The sequence below is a fragment of the Haematobia irritans genome, chromosome 5, assembly GCF_050003625.1.
Source record: "Haematobia irritans isolate KBUSLIRL chromosome 5, ASM5000362v1, whole genome shotgun sequence".
Lineage (NCBI taxonomy): Eukaryota > Metazoa > Arthropoda > Insecta > Diptera > Muscidae > Haematobia > Haematobia irritans.
The window spans coordinates 120,681,363-120,706,780 of record NC_134401.1 but is presented as its reverse complement, the minus strand read 5'-3'; the positions used below and the strand labels follow the sequence as shown (position 1 = coordinate 120,706,780).

At 30.1% G+C, this 25,418-nt stretch overlaps 1 protein-coding gene across 1 annotated transcript in view; it reads left to right on the top strand.

The window, feature by feature from the left end:
- LOC142237605 (putative inorganic phosphate cotransporter) overlaps positions 1–25,418 on the top strand; it is a 66,230-nt gene that overhangs the window by 994 nt on the left and 39,818 nt on the right. The gene's annotated exons all lie outside the window — the stretch shown is intronic.

Here is a 25,418-nt window from a genome sequence, read left to right as displayed (position 1 = left end):
AGTCGGGTCAGTTAGTAAATCAATTCAATTTGCCTGTTCCATTGTCATCGATCCATTTGACTTTGTCATTTATGTTTATAAAATAAAACACGTGTTTTCTTCTCGTCTGTTCAAAATTCAAATCCATTGGAATGACGACAACGAATAATAAAACAACGTCGACGACTACTTCTCATTTCACTCAGAGTTTCGAGGGAGAGAGCAAGTCATTTGTGCTGGTATTAGGGTACTGTTGTTGCGTTTTGAATTTGAATATTTGAAATATCAACATGTGGTTGTTGGTGAGGTCGCGAGATGGAGGAGAAGAAAATAATGCCAGTGCCCATAGTGTTAGTTGTCTCCGATGAAAGATATTAATTACCATGATATAAACCAGAAAATCTAATCAATTATACAATATTCCACGCTTATTTACCGCATCGGTTAAAAAACTTCCACACTTAATTGCACAGATTTCTGAATGTTCGGTTTTTATTTTTATAATATAAAAATGCACGGTTAATTAACTTGCCAAGAAGACAATTTTAAAGTTCTTCCCAAGTCATTACTTTTAATGAACACCCAAGAATGTTCTTCCAGAGATGCGCTTATTTTTTACTTCACAGGAAGGTTATTTGAGATGATATATAAAAAAAACATTTATGCCATTTAAGGCCATTTTAATGCAGCTCCGTTAGGCTTTAACTGCCAGTTAACAGAAAGAAAAATGAAAATATCTTTTCTCCTGTTAACTTTAAATGAAAAAATTTCAGCAGTTAAGTTTCTAACTGGCATTTGGAATATATACGCAAGATGACAGATATGTAGATATCACGGTTTAAAAGTTCGTTAGCTATCGTAGCACTAACGGAGCTTCATGAAAATGGGGGTTAATATAATAAATTTCAATTTTAAAATTAAACGTAAATTTTACTGGGTATAAGAAATTGTAAGCACAAATAGAAAACTGTACATTTCAATAAAATTTTTTGAAAACTGTGCATAAACATTTTATTAAAAGTGGCATATTTTCCAGTAAAGTTTCACATTTTTGCCATTTTTTCAAGCGGTGCCACTTTTGTAGTTATACCACTTTATATCATAAATACCATTTTACACAGCGAATTAATATAAATTCCATAAAACAAATAATACACCAAAATTTTATTTCTGAAGAAAATTTTTGTCAAAATTTTATTTCTAAAGAAAATTTTTGTCAAAATTTTATTTCTAAAGAAAATTTTTGTCAAAATTTTATTTCTAAAGAAAATTTTTGTCAAAATTTTATTTCTAAAGAAAATTTTTGTCAAAATTTTATTTCTAAAGAAAATTTTTGTCAACATTTTATTTCTATAGAAAATTTTATCAAAATTTTATTTCTATAGTAAATTTTTGACATTTTATTTCTATAGAAAATTTTTATCAAAATTTTATTTCTACAGAAAATTTTTGTAAACATTTTATTTCTATAGAAAATTTTATCAAAATTTTATTTCTATACAAGATTTTGCCAAAAATTTATTTCTATAGATTTTGTCAAAATTTTATTTCTATGGAAAATTTTCTCATAATTTTATTTCTATAAAAAATTTTGTCAAAATTTTATTTCTATAGAAAAATTTTTTGCCAAAATTTTAAATTTCAAAATTATATTTCTATAGAAAATTTTTGTCAAAATTATATTTCTATAGAAAATTTTGTCAAAATTTTAGTTTTATAGAAAATTTTGTCAAAATTTTATTTCTATAGAAAATTTTTGTCGAAATTTTATTTATTTAGAAAATTTTGCAAAATTGTATTTCTATAGGAAATTTTGTCAAAATTTTATTTCTATAGAATATTTAGTTAAACTTTTATTTCTTTAGAAAATTTTGTCAAAATTTTATTCCTATAGAAAATTTTGTCAAACTTTTATTTCTTTACAAAATTTTGTCAAAATTTAATGTCTATAGAAAATTTTGTCAAAATTTTATTTCTATAGAAAATTTTTGTCAACATTTTATTTCTATAGAAAATTTTATCAAAATTTTATTTCTATAGTAAATTTTTGACATTTTATTTCTATAGAAAATTTTATCAAAATTTTATTTCTACAGAAAATTTTTGTAAACATTTTATTTCTATAGAAAATTTTATCAAAATTTATTTCTATACAAGATTTTGCCAAAAATTTATTTCTATAGATTTTGTCAAAATTTTATTTCTATGGAAAATTTTCTCATAATTTTATTTCTATAAAAAATTTTGTCAAAATTTTATTTCTATAGAAAATTTTTTTGCCAAAATTTTATATCTATAGAAAATTTTTTGTCAACATTTTATTTCTATAGAAAACTTTATCAATATTTTATTTCTATAGAAAATTTTTGTAAACATTTTATTTCTATAGAAAATTTTAACACAATTTTATTTCTATAGAAAAATTTGTAAAAAATTTATTTCTATAGAAAATTTTGTTAAAATTTTATTTCTTAGAAAATTTTCTCAAAATTTTATTCCTATAGAAATTTTTGTCAAAATTGTATTTCTACAGATAATTTTGTCAAAATTGTATTTCTATAGAAAATATTGCCAAAATTTTATTTCTATAGAAAATTTTCTCAAAATTTTATTTCTATAGAAAATTTTCTCAAAATTTTATTTCTATAAAAAATTTTCTCAAATTTTTTTCTATAGAAAATTTTGTCAAAATTTTATTTCTATAGTAAATTTTGTCAAAATTTTATATCTATAGAAAATTTTGTCAAAATTTTATTTCTATAGAAAATTTTGTCAAGATTTTATTTTTTAGTCAAACTTTTATTTCTATAGAACATTTAGTCAAACTTTTATTTCTTTAGAAAATTTTGTCAAAATTTTATTTTTATAGAAAATATTGCCAAAATTTTATTTCTATACAAAATTTTCTCAAAATATTATTTCTATAGAAAATTTTCTCAAAATTTTATTTCTATAAAAAATTTTCTCAAATTTTTTTCTATAGAAAATTTTGTCTATAAATTTTGTCAAAATTTTATTTCTATAGAAAATTTTGTCAAGATTTTATTTCTATAGAAAATTTAGCCAAACCTTTATTTATATAAAAAAATTTTATCAAAACTTTATTTTTATAAAAAATTTTATCAAAATTTTATTTTTTAGACAATTTTGTCAATATTTTATTTCTATAGAAAATTTTATCAAAATTTTATTTCTATAGAAAATATTGCCAAAATTTTATTTCTATAGAAAATTTTGTCAAAATTTTATTTTTATAGAAAATATTGCCAAAATTTTATTTCTATAGAAAATTTTCTCAAAATATTATTTCTATAGAAAATTTTCTCAAAATTTTATTTCTATAGAAAATTTTCTAAAATTTTTTTCTAGAGAAAATTTTTGTCAACATTTTATTTCTATAGAAAATTTAATCAAAATTTTATTTCTATAGAAAATTTTGTCAAAATTTTATTTCTATAGAAAATTTTATCAAAATTTTACTTCTATAAAAAATTTAGCCAAACCTTTATTTATATAAAAAAATTTTATCAAAACTTTATTTTTATAAAAAATTTTATCAAAATTTTATTTTTTAGACAATTTTGTCAATATTTTATTTCTATAGAAAATTTTGTCAAAATTTTATTTTTATAGAAAATATTGCCAAAATTTTATTTCTATAGAAAATTTTGTCTAAATTTTATTTCTATAGGAAATATTGCCAAAATTTTATTTCTACAGATAATTTTCTCAAAATTTTATTTCTATTTAAAATTATAATTCTATAGAAATTTTTGTCAAAAATATAAATTTTTGTCAAAAATTTCTTTCTATAGAAAATTTTGTCAAAGTTTTATTTCTGTTGTTTTTGATCTCAGCTTAAAACCACACTCAAAAAAAGTTTACTTGGATCCAAAATTTTTTGGATCCTCAAATTTTTTTCTATAGAAAATTTTGTCAAAATTTTATTTCTATAGTAAATTTTCTCAAAATTTTATTTCTATAGAAAATTTTGTCAAAATTTTATTTCTATAGAAAATTTTGTCAAAATTTTATTTCTATAGAAAATTTTGTCAAAATTTTATTTCTATAGAACATTTGTCAAACTTTTATTTCTTTAGAAAATTTTGTCAAAATTTTATTTTTATAGAAAATGTTGTCAAAATTTTATTTCTAGAGAAAATTTTTGTCAACATTTTATTTCTATAGAAAATTTTATCAAAATCTTATTTCTATAGAAAATTTTGTCAAAATTTTATTTCTATAGAAAATTTTATCAAAATTTTATTTCTATAAAAAATTTAGCCAAACCTCTATTTATATAAACAAAATTTTATCAAAACTTTATTTTTATAAAAAAATTTTATCACAATTTTATTTTTTAGACAATTTTTTCAATATTTTATTTCTATAGAAAATTTTATCAAAATTTTATTTCTATAGAAAATTTTGTCAAAATTTTATTTCTATAGAAAATTTTGTCAAAATTTTATTTCTATAGAAAATTTTATCAAAATTTTATTTCTATAGAAAATTTTGTCTAAATTTTATTTCTATAGGAAATATTGCCAAAATTTTATTTCTACAGATAATTTTCTCAAAATTTTATTTCTGTAGAAAATTTTTGTTAAAATAATTCTATAGAAATTTTTGTCAAAAATTTCTTTCTATAGAAAATTTTGTCAAAATTTCATTTCTGTTGTTATTGATCTCAGCTTAAAACCACACTCAAAAAAAAGTTTACTTGGATCCAAAGATCCAGTGTAGCTTAACCAACAGAGGAAAAGTATGCTTGTCACATTTATTTGGGCAAAGCCCTGTAGACTGCAAGATGGTTGGATGTACAGCAGTCTATAGTGCTTTGCCCAAATAAATTTGACAAGCATACTTTTCCTCTGTTGGTTAAGCTACACTTGTAGTTTAGTCAATGCATGGTTTTAAGCTGAGATCAAAAACAACAATAATGATTGAAGAAAAACCAACAATAACAAACAAAACGAAAATTTTATTTCTATAGAAAAGTTTGCCAACATTTCAATTCTATAGAAAATTTTGTCAAAATTTTAGTTCTATAGAAAAGTTTGCCTACGTTTTAGTTCTATAGATAATTTTGTCAAAATTTTATTTCTGTATAAAATTTTATCCAAATTTAGTAAAAGTCTACCAATTGTTATTTAAAAGCTTTTTAGAACGTGTTGGGGATATGTAAAAAAAACGAAATTTAGTAGAGAAATTTTAACTTTCCATCACCAATCGATTTACTAGAGATTTAATAACATTCAATTACTTCTATAGAACATTTAGTCAAACTCTTATTTCTTTAGAAAATTTTGTCAAAATTTTAGTTCTATAGAAAATTTTGTAAAAATGTTATTTCTATACATAATTTTGTCAAAATTTTATTTCTGTATAAAATTTTATCAAAATTTGGTAAAAGTGTAAAAAAACGAAATTTAGTAAAGAAATTTTAACTTTCCATCACCAAACAATTTACTAGAGATTTAATGACATTCAATAACTTCGGGATTAATAAGAGCATTAAATGGCTTAATTCAAGAATCTTTTAGAATATCTTTATCGCTCTCAAAAGAATGTACTTTCAATTCTTCAATTAATCATCATAACCCCCTACATCCCTATTCATGAAATCTTCAAATTGGTACCATCGACTCATCTTTCTTTTTCACAACACTGTGCACGTATATGATGCTTATACATGTTCTGGGGGAGCGGCAATAGATATGTTAATTTGGTGGACTTTGAATTTGTTGAAATTAAAATTGTGATCAGAATTAAATTGTTTGCTAATTTTTGAAGAATCTATAAATGTGATATGTATGCCGATTTTTTCAATACAAGAAATTTAAATAAAACTGGATGACTTAGTGGATCGCTTATCACAATGATTGTGCAGATTTGTCTATAGCAAAATATATAGAGATTAAGATTTAACTTAACAGCAATTTATAAAAATTTAAAATGTATTGACACTATTGAAAATTATTAGCAGTAGCTTAAACCTTAAAGCCGAAAAGTAATATAAAATTGTCTTTATTAGCAGTGATGTGATGATATTTCAATTTTTAGTGAATTGTGGTATTTTATATACCCTAAGTGGTAATTTGCCAAAATTTCTTTAAAAAACAGTATCGACAATTATCGCAATTTTCACGTTACTCTTTCAAAACAAAGGACCTTAATTGATGCAAAAAAAAATACGAAAAAAATAAAACTTTTACGCCAATCTTTCGAACAAAGAAAATACTACTTAAGAATTATCATATATTGCTAAAAACAGAAATAAATTGAAATAAAATACAAAATGTTCAAAAAGATTCCATTTCCTTAAATATATAGCAAAATAAATGAAGCATCAATGAAACAATTTATGAGCTGATGGCAAACTAAACGAAATGCCTTTTGGAGGTTACAATGTTTTCGTAATTGTAGCGTAACACTTACAACGCTGCGTACAGTATTTTACCGCATAGCATAGAGGTATTTAATATTTGGTAAATTGTCATTTTGTTGAAAAGCGGAAGTAAAATATTTCAAATGTCAAACACAAATGGCGGTAAAAACTAAAATACAATACAGCAAACGAACCGACAGACGGACAAATTAGCTGACAGACAGATAAAAAGAAGTGAACATCCAGTAAAAAAACTAAGCATTCTTTATATAGATTAATAAACATTATGTTTATATATAGAGATGCTAGTTTAAGTGTAGTATAATTAAAAAAAAAAATAAATATAAAATGGGGGACGTAAATCGTTGATAATAAATCGTAATGTTCTCTAAAAAAACATACACAAAAACAATCATATCATCTGAAATAGTTTTTTTTGTGTAAATATTAATATATGTTAACACCGTTGATAATTTGGTGAAATTTCAATGAAACTCTATGACACAATATGAAATTGTTTAAAATTTAAATAAGTATTTAAATTTGGTTAAAAAATTGGGTTAGTCACAGGAAACGAGCCGACAGACGGACAAATCAGCTAACAGACAGACAGACAAAAAGTAAGCCAGAACTAAGGATTCTTTATATAGACTAATAAACAATATGCTTATATACCCAGATATGGTAGTTTTAGTATAGGATAATTTTAAAAATATATATAAAAAGGGGGGGGCATAAATCGTTGATAATAATAAAAAAAGTCATTTAAAAAATGATCCCTAAAAACACAAAGTAAATGAAGAAAAACACAATAATTTCATCTGTAAAAAATAATTTTTGTTTTGTGTAAATATTAATATTTATTAACACCTTTGAGTATTTTGGTGAAATTAAAATGAAATTTTATCACACCATATGAAATTATTTAAAATTTAAACAAGTATTTAAATTTGGTTAAAAAATTGGGTTAGTCACAACTCAATTGTTTGTTATAATCATATTCGCGTGATAAACTTTTGATGCACCCACCTTGATGAATAATCATACTACAATGCGGAATATCAACCCTCCCTCTCAGCTCCTTTCAGTCTGTATAGTACCGGAAGGTTAAATGTATTCGAATGGTTCAAAAACAGAAGAGCGTATTTAAAAATAATTTACCTACAAACGTTCACATGGGCATTTCGTTGTTTCCCGGCGTTTGTGATAAGAGGAAACTGTTTCATTATTTGTATAATTTAGAAAGAAAAGAAAAAACAACTAAATGGGTGAAATTTCATTGGTTTAGATTAAAGGAACTTTTAATGAAACAAGTACATATGGACATAAGTTCGGTGGGGCCGATTTTTAGATACCCACCACCGTGGATTACATATAGAAATTTGACAATATATAGAACTTCAGGTGGATTTCATAAGACATACTCTCGTAAAAAGATAGGTTAAAATTTAATGGCTTAAATTTAAAACTCCCGCTATATAGTCTACATCGGATTCTGGATTTATATGAACCATTTTTCTATAGTTCTAGAGGAATCTTAAATATATTGTCTATGCTTGCAAAAAAATCGGATGAAATAACAACTTTCAGATGACTTGATGACAATTTTGACATAAATCTTTATGGACCTAACTTGGGGGAGATCGGTCTATACCAAACCATAAACCGATACGCAATATATTGGGCACTCTAATTAGTGAATCTAGATTCCAGTTTCAGACAAAATACATAATCATTATAAGGGGCGGATTCGGGTTCTAAATATTCTTGTAATTATATTTCATGTTAGCCTGATACCGAAACAGGCAATTGACGTCCAAATGCATTATATCTAATTATACAATTATTTTCGAGCTTTATGGACAGATATAGATTAAGGAACATGGTTAATAGAGCTATTGAAAAGAAAACGCCAGATACAAATCTATATACGCCTGGACTGTACATGTTTCGGTTCGGGCAAATGAACCTTTCCACAGCCTTTAGTATAGTTCTGGCTGGGAGAGATAACTCAATTTTGAGCCCTTTATGCTAACTCCTTATGGAGAAAACATTTGGGAATTTTCCTCTTACAAATTGAATCATCTTTTCTCCCACTGTACATCACCTTTTCATATAACTTACAAGTCCCTTAATCTTATTTTTATTTCGTTTTAGTACATAGTAATGCAACAACACGAAATTTATTTTTAGAAAGCTAATTTGTTAGAATTCACCTAAGTGGTGAACAGTCGAACAATGCTTATTGTTTCTACAGTCAACTACAACAACATGTGACAACTCACAGAAACTGGTTTCCAGGATACAACAACAATTCTAACGCGTACATTAGTCGTGTTTTTTCCTAGTTTTACGACGGGCTCATCGTTGCTTATTATATTTCATGTTAGCCTGATACCGAAACAGGCAATTGACGTCCAAATGCATTATATCTAATTATACAATTATTTTTCGAGCTTTATGGACAGATATAGATTAAGGAACATGGTTAATAGAGCCATTGAAAAGAAAACGCCAGATACAAATCTATACACGCCTGGACTGTACATGTTTCGGTTCGGGTGAATGAACCTTTCCGCAGCCTTTAGTATAGATCTGGCTGGGAGAGATAACTCAATTTTGGGCCCTTTATGCTAACTCCTTATGGAGAAAACATGTGGGAATGATGCGATCTAAGTTCTATCGATTTTTCCCACATTACTCGAAAGAGTGCAAAAAGTAAAATTGGGAAATTTCACTTCTAGGTTTGGAAAATTTGAATCAATGCGCCTTCTATTCCTCCAAGAAGTTGAATCTAGAGACCGATATAAACCAAATTTGCCATCTCTCTATATGGACCTAAAATATGGGAGATCGGTTATACGAAGCCATGCACCGATACACACCATATTGGATACACCTATTTATGAACCTAAAATACCTATAGATTTTCCATTTCAAGAAAATCGTATAAAAATTGCCGTACCTATAAGCTTAAAACCAAAAACAAAGTAGGGCAGGTCGGTTTTTATGGGGCTATATTAAAACCTAGACCGACATAACCCATCTTTAACTGCAAACAGAATTCAGTTTTTGCATCTCTTCGAAACGTTCAAACTTTTGTTATCAAAGAAATTTGGTTTTTACAAAATTTTAATTTTTTATATTTTCCCATTGTTGTTCTCCCCAAACGTGGTATAGGGGGATCATCAAACGTTTGCTACTAAATTTGTTTTTTTGTTTTTTTTTAATAAAGATTTTTTTTAGGTGCGCTTGTATGAGCACGCCGGTCTATAAATATACATGTTTTGCTGCATGCGTTAGTTGTATGCTGGGAGCCACCGTGGTGCAATGGTTTGCATGCCCGCCTTGTATACACAAGGTCGTGGTTTCGATTCCTGCTTCGACCGAACACCAAAAAAGTTTTTCAGCGGTTGATTATCCCACCTCAGTAATGCTGGTGACATTTCTGAGGGTTTCAAAGCTTCTCTAAGTGGTTTCACTGCAATGTGGAACGCCGTTCGGACTCGGCTATAAAAAGGAGGTCCCTTGTCATTGAGCTTAACATGGAATCGGACAGCACTCAGTGATAAGAGAAAAGTTCACCAATGTGGTATCACAATGGATTGAATAGTCTAACAGGTTGGCTGATAAGTCCCCGGTCCGACACATAGATGGCGTCGCTAGTATTAAATGCATATTATTTTTATATAGTACCAACCTTCAAATGATTCGTGTCAAAATTTGACGGTGAACGCAGTGGACGCCCGAAAGAGGTGGTTACCGACGAAAACATCAAAAAAAAATCCAAAAATGATTTTGAATTACCGTAAAATTAAGTTGATCGAGATAGCAGAGGCCTTAAAGATATCAAAGGAACGTATTGGTCATATCATTCATTAATATTTGGATATGCGGATTTGGATCAATGAAGAGGTGATCGCCGAAACTGAGGCCGATTTTGAGACAAAACCGAAGGAGTACTATCAAAATGGTATCAAAAAATTGGAAGGTCGTTATAATCGTTGTATCGCTCTTGAAAGGAACTATGTTGAATAATAAAAACGAATTTTGACAAAAAATGTGTTTTTCTTTATTTAGACCGGAGACTTATCAGCGAACCGGTTATGTCCCAAACATGTTATGCTAGTTAATGAACATTATATGCTTGCACTTAAAAATATAGTGTGTTAAAAAATTTGAGTTCCAAAACATATAATTTTTAAACCCAAATATATGAAAAGCAGTCTTTTTCGTCCGTGTGAAGACAATCGTTGTATCACTTCCCAGCAAAAAAAGCGTCGCCAAAAAAGTAATGAAAATGTTCTTTTTGGATCCGGAAATGGTGCAAAATTGACGCAGAAGCGATGAATTTAACATGGGCTTGTCCTCCATTTCAACAGCCGGTTCACTGAATTTACATCACTTCTTTAGGTGTGATCCGAATTCAATGTTTTGGATGTAAATTAAAAAATTCTGTGATATTTTGGCGAATAAATAATTTTTATAATTTTTAATGGAATCTAACTCTTGTCTTAAACGTTTGACCTCAAATATTTTCAAAAATTCACAATTTTTTCAGATTGGATTTAGCATTTTTTTTTGACAAAATTTAAATAATTTGTACTATTTTATGAATTCTTAAACTTGTTTTAACCAATTTGAAACAAAAAAAGTTAAAATTACCCATTAAAAATATGAAAAAAGCATGTTATAAAAAATTGAATGAAAAGAACTTCATGTGTAGTTAAAATAAAGAACATTATTGGGAGTACATCTTCTGAAAGTGCTTTTAAAGTTGTGCTTTTGGAGCAAATTTTTTTGCTGGGTTATCATAAATTTGGGTTTATTTGCTCTAAAAGAAATTAATTTATAAGAAAGGGGGATTTTCTTTGTTTAACATTTCGTTTCGAAGGAAAATATTTTTTCTTTGCGAGTACGTAAAACAAAATGCTTCTAGAAAATCATATACGAACCTTGACTTTCAACAGTTCGACAAAAATGTAGTCGTTTGTGGTCAAAACCTGAGTCTTAGCTAGAAATTTGACTTCTGAAATATATTTACGTTTCTATTTCAACAAGTAAAAATCAACACTTACCTTAAGAACTCCTTTCATCTGCAATATAAATAAAAGTTTGAGCGAATATTGAAAATCATAGGTATTCAATATGAACAGAAACTTAAGATTCCTAAGGTGTAACATTACTAGCCAACTGGGCCATTAACTGTCCACAGATTGACTTTAATGCCTCAAAGACGAAAAGTGGCCAGTATAAGGCCAACTTTTCGATTTCATTAAGCTTCCTCTGTAGTTCATTTGGAAATTTAAACATACTCACGTTTTACAATCGTTATTATCACGCATCAGTGACAGTACGAAAGAAAATTCATTTTTATAGATTCTTTTTGGTATTAATACCTTGGAGAGTAGAGGTGTGCGCGTCAGTGAAATTTCACTTAGATTCACGAAGCAAAATGTTTATTCACACACGATACGTGTGGTAGCTGATCACACTCACGCCCATTTACGAAACGAAAACGCACGCTCACGCACGAACTACTTTTAAAGACGCACACTCACGAACGATTCACGACAATTCACGAGACTCACGACATTTTCCAACCGGGAATGAGCAAAGGTAACACAATTCATGAATAGAATATAGTTCGACAGCTAAATTAATTTCAGTTAATATACGAGTAAGGATTAAATCTTGATTTTTTTCGTGAAGGTGATTTTGCCGAAATTTTATTCACGCACATTCACGTACCGGACGCTTACGCGCGACATATTTGTTTTAGTCTTATTAACGCACATTCACGAGAGCTGTTTCCGATTTTTGAGTCACGACTCACGTGATTCACACGTGTCCCGACAATTTCTTGTCATGCACACACCTCTATTAGCGAGTTCTTCATATTGCCTTAGGTGCTAATCAAACTTAGATTTGGATTGGATTTCTGAAAGATAGAAAAAAGTAAAAAAAAGAAAACATTAATTCAATCTGAAATTATAAATTATATTACTCACAGTTTTTCCAATTATTGAAAAGTTTGCAGTAATGTTTTAAAATGTTTTACAAGCATTAGCTCATGAATATAATGATTTTTTTTTACTCAATACAGTTGAATGTCCACATATATATATGTGGAAAAAAATGGGCAGGCCTGTCTGGCAGCGGGACGGACAGTTCGAAATACTAAAAACTCGATGATTGTGTATAAATACAAAATTCAAGATAAAAATTTATTATAATATTTCACTTTGTGAGGAAGTTGAGAGGAGATCGAGGTAAGAGAAATGGGAACTCATGTATACATATGTATGTAAACGGATGAGTAATGATGTGCACCCGTTGTGTTGTCTTTTCTTTTTTATGTGGGGGCCAACATCATGACGCACGCACGTGCTTCATTTCTTTTGTTTCACTTGTTGCGGCTACAATTTGTTTCATTTTTGTTTTTATTTTATTTTTTTCGACCCACACACTCTCTTCACAAAAGTTTTCAACAAGTCTCTTGCTCTATCTCTCTCTCTCTGTAGACAAAGTCTCTTAACATACACAGCCGAACAATGTGATGATATTGGCAAATTTACAAAAACATAAGCAAATATACAATTGGCAAACATTACTTTTCCGTTTATTGCCTTTACAAGAGAGAGAATATTTTTCGAAATGGCTTTCTGCTATTTATTTATTTTTTTTTATTTGCCACCACTATTCGAAAATGTGACAATAAACTTTTATATATGGCTGTATTTTAAAATATTGATGTTATTTTTCAACGTTTTCCTTTGTGTAAAATTACTACCAAAGTTTACAAAAATTCACAAACCGCATAGAGAAACCGAGAGAAATATATAGTTGCAGAAACAAAACGAAGGTCATTTTCAAGACATTTGTTTTTTGTTTGATAGAAAATTTCAAAGCTTTTATTGATATCTGTATAGAAATGTAAATAAAAGAATATAATGCTTGGTGTTTTTTTTAAATTAAAATGCGTTCTAACTGTACCCACTGCATAATACATTGATTGTGAGAAGCTTTAATAGATAAAAATTTATGTAGTTTACATTATTTTAGTTCACTCACTCTGTCTCTCTCTCTATCTCTCGCTCTCTTCTGTCTTAAGCTCATTTGGCCAATTGTGCGTATGAGTATTAGAAATTGTTGCCTGCCATTGAAGAACTTTATCAATGAATTTATGTATATATTAAATAGAACAACAATACTATATAAGACCTTAAATACCTCTACCACAACTGCAGCTATTAGTAATGTAGAGTATTTATTTAATATGTAGATAATAAAAAAACAAAAACAAATTTGTTACTAATGGAAAACCTGTCAATTTGTCACGTATGTGAATGAAAAAAATATTGCATCATAATTTTATATTGTGTAATATCAAAGGGAAAGATTTTTTTAGGAATTTCTTATTTTCAAAATAATGAATATTAGATAAGATTATGAAAATTTTGATTTTTGATCATGCACATTGTCCATGATTGGTTCAATACCAATCAGTGTTACCGTTTTGACACATTAGTGGCAAATTTACTACGGTGATCCTAAGGTGTCATACTTTTTAGATTTTAATGCCACCTTTATGTCTTATTGTGCCACTAATTATTAAATTAACGTTTTTGAACATTTCATCAAAGTTTTGATTTCGGCTTATGTTGAGCAAACTACAAGAGTGCCCTAACCAACAGAGGAATCCGAATCCGGTTAAGATCGGTATGGCCGGTGTCCAAACAAATAAACGAGTTTACAGATCAAATAACATACTATAGTTGTGAGTGAGAAAATTTTCCTTTTTTTCGCCTAATAGTATGCAATTAAATTTTTCTATAGTTGATAAACCGGGTTAATTTTTCGAATATTAAATTCCAAGGAATGGGTTTTGCATTATCCCCCGGTGGATTATTCCCTCTCACTAAGTCTGCTGACATTTCTCAGAATTTCAAACTTTCTCTAAGTGATTTCTTCGTAATGTGAAAAGCAGTTCGGACCAGAGAACTGCAACCGGTGGCTTTTTTTGTTTTGTTTTTTTGTATTGCAATCTTACCCACAAAATGTCGGTGGCAATGAATGAGACACCAATTACCGTGCGATCTCTTACATTCATACAAATGTAAGAAAAAACAAGTAAGGAAAGTCTAAAGTCGGGCGGGGCCGACTATATTATACCCTGTACCACTTTGTAGATCTAAATTTTCGATACCACATCACATCCATCAAATGTGTTGGGGGCTATATATAAAGGTTTGTCCCAAATACATACATTTAAATATCACTCGATATGGACAGAATTTGATAGACTTCCACAAAATCTATAGACTCAAAATTTAAGTCGGCTCAAAAGACTCAAAATTTAAGTCCACTAGGGTGGAACACAATGTTAGTAAAAAAAGAAATATGGGAAACATTTAAATCTGAAGCAATTTTAAGGAAACTTAGCAAAAGTTTATTTATGATTTATCGCTCGATATATATGTACTAGAAGTTTAGGAAAATTAGAGTCATTTTTACAACTTTTCGACTAAGCAGCGGCGGTTTTACAATGAAAATGTTGGTATTTTGACCATTTTTGTCGAAATCAGAAAAACATATATATGGGAACTATATCTAAATCTGAACCGATTTCAACCAAAATTGGCACTCATAGCTACAATGCTAATTCTACTCCCTGTGCAAAATTCCAACTAAATCGGAGCAAAAAATTGGCCTCTGTGGTCATATTTGTGTAAATCGGGCGAAAGCTATATATGGGAGCTATATCTAAATCTGAACCGATTTTAACCAAATTTGGCACGCACAGCTACAATGCTAATTCCACTCCCTGTGCAAAATTTCAATTAAATCGGAGTAACAGATTGGCCTCTGTGGTCATACGAGTGTAAATCTGGCGAACGATATATATGGAAGCTATATCTAAATCTGAACCGATTTCAATACAATTTGGCACTCTTGACTACACTACTAATTGTACTCCTAGTGCAAAATTTTAAGCAAATTGGGGTAAAACTCTGGCTTCTGGGACCGTATTAGTCCATATCGGGCGAAAGATATATATGGGAGCAATATCTAAATCTGAACCGATTTCAATAAAATTTGGCACACTTGACTATAGTACTAATTGTTCTTCTTGTGCAAAATTTTAAGCAAATTAGGGTAAAACTCTGGCTTCTGGGGCCATATAAGTCCATATCGGGCGAAATATATATATGGGAGCTATATCTAAATCTGAACCAATTTCTTCCAAAATCAATAGGGTTCTATTCTGAGCCAAAACACATACTTGTGCCAAATTTGAAGTCGATTGGACTAAAACTGCGACCTAGACTTTGATTACAAAAATGTGTTCATGGACAGACGGGCATGGCTATATCGACTCAGGATCCCACTCTGAGCATTTTTGCCAAAGACACCATGTGTCCATCTCGTCTCCTTCTGAGTGTTGCAAACATATGCACTAACTCATAATGGGAGCCACCGCGGTGCAATGGTTAGCATGCCCGCCTTGCATACACAAGGTCGTGGGTTCGAACACCAAAAAGTTTTTCAGCGGTGGATTATCCCACCTCAGTAATGCTGGTGACATTTCTGAGGGTTTCGAAGCTTCTCTAAGTGGTTTCACTGGAATGTGGAACGCCGTTCGGACTCGGCTATAAAAAGGAGGTCCCTTGTCATTGAGCTTAACATGGAATCGGGCAGCACTCAGTGATAAGAGAGAAGTTCACCACTGTGGTATCACAATGGACTGAATAGTCTAAGTGAGCCTGATACATCGGGCTGCCACATAACCTAACCTAACTCATAATACCCTGTTCCACAGTGTGGCGCAGGGTATAAAAAAATACACCACCAGTATATACCCTCATTCGTTTGCAGTGTTTTGCGGAGTTAAACCAATTGGCATCGTAGCAATAAAACAAACGAGTGTGGCAGTATACTTACAGTATATATACAACATAGACCTTTTAATACATAGATGAGCCATGGGTGTCAAACTATGTTTGACAGTTCCGAAGATTAAGAATTAACGAGAAAAATAAGAGCACGATTACAATCTCTTTCGTTTTCCTTTTTGTAGTTTGCCAATTTTACATAAAATTAGACTGTTTATGATGCACCAGAGGATTTGTAAATAAATTGATATATTAAAAGTTCATATTTGAACAAAAAATTGTGACCAAAACCGCGAAAATACGAAATTTAATTTTGAGCAGCATTGCTCTTTACGAACAACACAAAAGCAAATGCACGAAAATTAATATTTGGGACTGACTCTTTACGAAAAAATCGAAACGAAATGTCAGAAAAATTTTTGGAACTGACACATTTTTTTTAAAGAGAATAGTGGATCATCTATGTATTATAAGGTCTATGGCTTAAGAGAATTGAGAGAGTACTAAAGAAGAGAATACAAAACTGCTGAGATATGAGGTAAGCAATTTAAGTGATTGTTTTATTACGTTGTTTTCGAGAGACCAACACTCATACTAACAACCACCGACAGTCGTTGGTTGCATTGGATATTGGTGGTTGAAATTCATTTTACGGTTGCGGTAGATCGCAACCGTTCTTTGGTTCGAACTATATTATAATGGAGGTATAAAAAGGAGGTCCCTCCTCACTAAACATAGCATCGGACAGTATTCCTTGATAAGAGAGAAGTTTACCATCTGCGGTACGTACCACAATGGACTGAACAGTCTGAGAGAGTCTAAACTAACGGCAAAGATCAACACAACCACTTGTAATGCGAAACGACGTTCGGACTCCCCTATAAAAATGAGGTCCTTTCCATAGAATCGGTCACTATTCAATGATAAGAGATATCCAATGACAGGTTTTTAATGCACTAAATCAACGAAAGCACCTAGAGCTCTGAAATTTAATACATATAACATTGGGGATACCAAAAAAAGTATGACTACACATTTTGGACCGATACGCCCACTGCCACGCCTACTGGCTTACGAAAGGTGCATCTCATATTTACACAGTTTTACCATATACGATATTAAATATACCGATATTTAGTCATATTGAGGGTATGAAGTCTGGCGTGCCATTCAAAGGGTAATGGTTTCAATCCCCGTTTCGACCACTCATTGATATGAGCGAATTTCACCACCTGTGCTATCACAATGAACAGAATGGTCTAAGTGAGCCGAAATTAACGGGATGTCACTATAGCTAACCTAACCGTACAGTACTCTATGCGGAACTCTGCTACTAAGATGAGATGTGTCCAGAGTGACCTGGTAGTGAAGCCAGTAGGTTAGGCTGAACAAGCGAAAAGATGACGCGTGTCATGTAGCCCTTATGTAATGGACACACGTCAACTCTGCTGCTATCAATCACTTATAGGTAGGACTTGAGGCGATCTTAGTTGGGCCAAAACCACCCTAATCTGCCGCGTGAAATCTATGGGCGGTGGTCGGACAAGGTTACTTTGTCTGCACCCAAAGTGCTGCCGGTAAGCAATTGGAGGACCTTGTTTCTACCGCGGAGCTTATAACAAATTGCAGTGGCATGGGCAGACGACTTGAAAAGGCTGCCGAATTTAACCCCGAGGATCTTTGGATTATTTATAGTCCGAATTGTTTCGCCATCGACTCTTACATTCAACTGCCTGCGTAATTTTGCCATCGATATAGTGAATACTAAGGCTGATGATTTGTTGGCAGATATCTTCAACTTTCTAGCAGTGAATCAACTGTGGCTCCATTCGAAGTCAACTTTTTATGGTAGCTTTGACTTATCACTCACAGGCGTGATCACAGTTCACGTTTCAAATATGCTACACATCATGATGCAACTATGGCTACGTTTAGATACATAAACATTAACAATTTTGATCTTTGATCTTCTATTCGTATATTCAAATTCCTACACACAAATTTTTTTTTTCTGATTCAATCACGAAATTAATTGATCCAATTAATTTTTAATTGAAATGTCTTCAATCACAGAAATGATAGTATCAATTAAAAAATTAATTGAAGGTCAATTAAAAAGTTAATTGATCCAATTAAAAAATTAATTGATACTATTATTTTTGTGATTGATTTTTGTTTCAATTAAAAAATTTGTTGAATCAATTAAATTTTTAATTGAATATTTTTCAGAACTCAATTAAAATTTTAATTGGAAAAATTTTCGTGAATTTTTTTTTTGTGTATTTAACACTTGTTTTGACCTTAATCGGTTGGCATAAGTGCAAATGGATATACTGTAAATGATAGGACCTGGAGCCTGCAGGCACCAAACTCAATAAAAATGCAAATTTAAATTCAACTGAAGAATGTTTCGAATTCAAAGTCCCGAATTCGAAGGAAGGACGCAGAATACATGTTTCCCTCATATTCAACCATCATTTAAAATATTTGTCTTACAACAAATAAAAAACTGTCCATTCAAAACCACGTGGTTCTAATATTCCAAACACCACTAAATTCAATGTCAGACATTAAACAATCAGCCCATAAAAAAAATATTTCATTTAATTAAAGTTCATTAACATTTGCGATCACAGAATACAAACAAGTATCTACCAAACTTTCACGTGTCAATCTTTTTCCAAATTATCCAAAAGCGAGCTGAAAAACTCAGTTAAAGTTTTTTTGTGTCTTTGCACTTGATAATGTCTAAGTTCCTTGTCTCGTTTTATTTATCTTTCTTATACTCGTATGTATATAGAAAGTAAACGTCCCAATTCGCAACTTACTCTTGTTCCTCCACTTTATAACCACAATTCAATTAAATTGACATCAATTAAGAGCCACGGCGCTTCATTTGAATGAATATTTTGTCATATCTTAAGTGTGTCTCTTTCATATGAAATTGAAACCTCATGGATTGTTTGGTTGTCGTAAATTGATATTTGTCCAAAAAATGCCAACAAATTCATAATTGGATATGTAGCAAATTCCTTGGAGAAAACGTATATCATGAATGAAGGCATACATTTGATTTCCACAAGAATTTCTGAGAATTCTTTTGTACAGTATAAGGTCCCTACAAAAACCAATGTTTACAAGTTACAGTTCGCAACGCAATGTAGTGGTCAATAAATTTGTTTAAAAAAAAAGATTTCTATTGTTACATTATCCAAAAAAAAATTCAAAAATGATTTATGCCCATTAGAATTCCGGTAATTCATTAATTCTAATTGTTACAAGAAATAAAGATGGTACCAGTGTTACCGCGGAAAATTAAAAAAAAAATATCACGAAAAATTCCTTTTTAATTAAGAGGTAATTTATTTTAACAATTGCGCCCTAAAGACAATGCATAGCACCTTTTCGGAAGCAAGAGAAAGATTTTTAGGAATATGTGTAAATTTACATTATTTCCGTTCCCGCACTATTGTTTATATATTTGTACCACTTTTTTACCCATTTCTGTCACTTTCTAAATAATCCATTTATAGAATAATATCCATCTCATAAGAAATGACGGAGGGAAGGATGTAGGATGAAACTATTTCCTCATATATAGAAAAACATTTAGTTTAAGGAAGAAATACGATTTTAACGGAGGGACGCACAGTGCATCCAATTCGCTTTTTATACCCTGCGCCACACTGTGGAACAGGGTATTATAAGTTAGTACATATGTTTGCAACACCCAGAAGGAGAAGAGATAGACATATGGTGTCTTTGGCAGAAATGCTCAGGGTGGGCTCCTGAATCGATGTAGCCATGTCCGTCTGTCCTTGAACACATTTTTGTAATTAAAGTCTAGGTCGCAGTTTTAGTCCAATCGACTTCAAATTTGGCACAAGTATGTGTTTTGACTCAGATTAGAACCCTATTGATTTTGGAAGAAATCAGTTCAGATTTAGATATAGCTCCCATATATATATTTCGCCCGATATGGACTTATATGGCCCCAGAAGCCAGAGTTTTATCCTAATTTGCTTAACATTTTGCACAAGAAGAACAATTAGTGCTATAGTCGAGTGTGCCAAATTTTATTGAAATCGGTTCAGATTTAGATATAGCTCCCATATATATATATCTTTCGCCCGATATGGACTAATACGGTCCCAGAAGCCAGAGTTTTACCCCAATTTGCTTGAAATTTTGCACTAGGAGTACAATTAGTAGTGTAATCAAGTGTGCCAAATTTTATTGAAATCGGTTCAGATTTAGATATATCTCCCATATATAGCTTTCGCCCGATTTACACTCATATGACCATAGAGGCCAATTTTTTGCTCCAATTTAGTTGAAATTTTGCATAGGGAGTAGAATTAGCATTGTAGCTATGCGTGCCAAATTTGGTTGAAATCGGTTCAGATATATATATTTTTCTGATTTCGACAAAAATGGTGAAAATATTAACATTTTCCTTGTAAAATCGCCACTGCTGAGTCGAAAAGTTGTAAAAATGACTCTAATTTTCCTAAACTTCTAGTACATATATATCGAGCGATAAATCATAAATAAACTTTTGCGAAGTTTCCTTAAAATTGCTTCAGATTTAAATGTTTCCCATTTTTTTACTAACATTGTGCTCCACCCCAGTGCATTAGCCGACTTAAATTTTGAGTCTATAGATTTTGTGGAAGTCTATCAAATTCTGTCCAGACCGAGTGATATTTAAATGTATGTATTTGTAACAAACCTTTATATATAGCACTCAACACATTTGACGGATGTGATATAGTATCGAAAATTTAGATCTACACGGTGGTGCAGGATATTTTGAATGGATAAAGATATCAACATAAGTCCTTTGTGTGAAAGCTGAGGTGTTTTCCTCTAAGCTTGCATTTTTGTGGGTCTCTAGCTGGCAGCGTTAAAAGTGGCAGCCCGATTAAGATTCAGGCTCACTTAGACTATTCAGTCCATTGTGATAAAGCGGGCAGCGTTGCCACAATGAATTTTTTTTGGACCAACATTTTTCCAAAATTGGACCAAAATTCGTACCAGCGGACCATTTTTCCAAACTAAATTGATACATTTTAAAAGTTAAAATTTTTCCAAAATTTTACTTTAATAGAAAATTTTGTCACATATTTTTTTTAATTAATAATGTTTATTTCTATAGAAAATTTTGTCAATTTTTTTTTCTACAGAAAATGTTCTCCAAATCTTATTTCTACAGACGATTTTGTTAAAATTTTATTTCTATAGAAAATTTTGTCAAAATTGTATTTCTATAAAAAATTTTGTCAAAATTGTATTTCTATAGAAAATTTTGTCGAAATTGTATTTCTATAAAATATTTGTCAAAATTTTATTTCTATAGCAAATTTTGTCCAAATTTTATTTCTATAAAAAATTTTGTTCAAATTTTATTTCTATAGCAAATTTTATCCAAATTTTATTTCTATAAAAAATTTTGTCGAAATTGTATTTCTATAGAAAATTTTGCTAAAATTTTATTTCAACAAAAAATTTTGTCAATATTTTATTTCTATAGAAATTTTATTTCTATAGAAAATTTTTTCAAAATTTTATGTCTATAGAAAATGTTGTCCAAATTTTATTTCTATAGAAAATTATGTCAAAATTTTATTTCTATAGAAAATTTGGTTCAAATTTTATTTCTATAGAAAATTTTGTCCAAATTTTATTTCTATAGAAAATTTTGCTCAAATTTTATTTGTCAAAAAATTTGTCAAAATTTCATTTCTTTAGGAAATTTTGTCAAAATTCCATTTCTATAGAAAATTTAGCCAAAAATTTATTGCTATAGAAAATGTAGCAAATATTTGGTTTCTATAGAAATTTTTGTCAAATTTGTATACCCTTCACCACTACTGTGGTGCAGGGTATAATAAGTTTGTGCATTTGTATGTAACGCCAAGAAGGAAAAGTCTGAGACCCATCGTTTACCGATCGTCTTAGAATTAAATTCTGAGTCCGTCTGTCCGTATATGTAATTTTGTGTGCAAAGTACAGCTCGCAGTTTAAGTCCGATCATCCTCAAATGTGGTACAGAATTTTAGATTGGCTCAAAGACAATCGCTATTGATTTTGAAAAAAAAATCGGTTCAGATTTAGCTATAGCTGCCATATATATTTATCACCGATCTGGTCATAATCATTAGCGTAGCTAGACAATTTTCCTAGGGGGGGCTATAGCCCCCCCCCAGCTAAAAATTTATAGACTGAACTTATAGGTTCAATTATTGTTTTATTTCATAAAAAAGAATAAAAAATAGACATCAAAATAATATATAATAAAGCAACTAAAAGTAGTTCCACACTTTTCCCAGCAAAAAAATTGGGATTTGTTTTAAAGGCACAACTTTAAAAGCACTTCCAAAAATGTCCTGACAAAGCAGTTAATTATATTAACTACACAGGAAGTATTTTACTTCAGTTTTTTCATATTTTAATGCGTAATTTTTGGTTTTCTTTAGAAGTTCCTATTACATTCATCGCTTCTCCGCCAATTTTGCACCACTTCCGGACTCAAAAAGAACATTTTCACTTTTTTTGGCGACGCTTTTTTGCAGCATTATTAAGATATTAATTTATGAAAGAATAGTTTTAATACCAGTTACTATTTTTTAATTAAGATGACTAAACCAGACTAAACAATATAATAAAGGAGCTTTACAGCCTGTTTCTGTATGTCGAATGAGCTCTGTCGATCGACTAAAATGGAAACAAACAGCTGAATTTATAACCAAAAAGCAGCTGTTTCTATGCATTTCAGTCGATCGATTGAACTCGTTCGACATACAGAAACAGGCTGTTAGTTATTCAACTAAACCATAAGTTCAATCACAGCTCTATTTCATAAATATCAGTCTTCAAACATTGCCATCGGCAACTGCTACCACAACCCAAGTAATTCGATTGTGCATGAAAGTCTTTAGCGGAACTTTGTGCGGTTGTATATACTTGTCTAATTTTTATAAAAATGTAAAATCGTAAATAGGTTTTCAAATTCTGGGGGGGGGGCTAAATTTTTTCTGCGGGGGGTCTAAGCCCCCTCCCCAGAGGCCTTCCTACGCTTATGGTCATAATTGACGTATTTATCAACGTATTTTCTCAAAATTTCGGGCAGCCAAATATTTTGGGGCTTTCGTAAGATATGCAAAATATCAGCCAAATCGGTTCAGATATATATATAGAGTCCATATATATCTTTCGTCCGATTTCGACTAATATGGCCTCAAAAGCCAGATTTTTGCCCTGATTTCTTCAAACTTTGCACAAGAAGTACGTTTAAGAGTATCACTCAGTGTGCTAAATTTGATTAAAATCAGTTCAGATTTAGATATAGCTCCCATATATATCTTTCGCCCGATTTAGACTCATATGGCCTCAAAAGCCAGAAGTTTGCCCTGATTTGCTTCAAATTTTGCACAAGGAGTACGTTCAATAGTAACGTTAAGCGTGCCAAATTTGGTTCAAATCGGTTCAGATTTTGATACAGCTGCAATATATATCTTCCGTCCGATTTGTACTATATGGCTTCAAAAGCCAGAGTTATGCCCTGAGTTGCTTCAAATTTTGCATAAGGAGTACGTTTAATAGTATATCGTATCGTATTCATATCCTACACACTGTAATGCCAAACTTTCCACAGAATGGTCAAATTTTAAATAAAGCTCCGACTTGTGGAAATATCGCCCGAATTGTCCAAATTATATATTACAACCCACAATTGACCATAAATCTTGACTAGATTTATGCAATATCCTTGTAAAATCGACACTGCTGAGTAGCAAAACTTGTAAATATTACTCAAATTGTCCTATATCTCGAATACATATGTATCGCCTGATAAATCATAAATGCTCTTTTGTACAATTGCATCAAAATTGCTCCAGCTTTATATTTCCCAAATTTTTTTACTAACATTGTGTTTAACCCAGGGTGTTAGCCGATTTATTTTTTAATTATAATTCTAGCGAAGTACAAAAAATATGGGAATATAAACCTTGATAATAACTCCCAATAAATTTAAGAAGTTGAGATGGTAACACAAATTTTGGTCTGCATAATGGTGAAGGGTATAATATAGTCGGCCCCGCCCGACTTTAAACTTTACTTAATTGTAAATTCTATAGAAGGTTATCGCAAAATTTTATTTGTATATTAAATTTTACCAATTTTTGGCATAATTTTGTATCTATACATTTTTTAAGATTATTTCTGTACAAAATTTTGGCAAAATTTTATTTCTACAGAAAATTTTTGTAAAATTTTATTTCAAATTTTTAACAAATTGTCAAAATTTTAAAAATCTTGAAAAAATACGAATTTAACGAAAATGGACCAAAATCAACCAAATTCCATTTGGTCCGACCACCGGATCAAATTTAAAATTTAATAATTTTTTGGACCAATTTTGGTCCGATCGGACCAAAATGGCAATCCTGCTAGCGGGTCCACGAGCTGGCCTATATATATTTTCTTCTGTATGACGATACATATATATCGTCTTTATATCGTGCTAATAACTGTGATATTCGTGTATTTACTATTCATAATATCGTAAGTAAATATATCGAATAGTATGGCCATTAAACAGTAAAGTACTCTAATTTAATTTATTTATCTTTTTATTAGCATTTGAAATTTTCTCTAAGAGAGCATATCAAAAGTGTGCTTTGAAAATATTCTGCGGTATCCATGTGGTAACACAGCAATAAATGATTGAATGTGTACATTAACGATAAAAAATTAACTTTTATAGTTTGACTCTAACAAATTAAATACCATTGTGAGAGAAAACATATGTTAATTTTTATTTTAAATTTAATTTTAATATAAACGACAAATTTTGAAACTCTGATATACACATATATGTTATACTGGAAAAACGAATCAAGTTTTTCAAACCCAAATTTCAGTGGGCAAATCAAACTTTTCCAAAATGTTTGTTGGGATATTATTCAGTCACTATTAAACACATAAGTTTGTAATATGATTCAATTATATAATTATGACCTTTGCGGCAACAAGAGTGGAAAGCATAAAACTACCATAAATTGAATAGTAAAATTTCAATGTCAAATTGTTTTTTTTTTATTCTTTTTCAATTCTATAAATAAATTGTTTTTCTTAGTTATGAATAT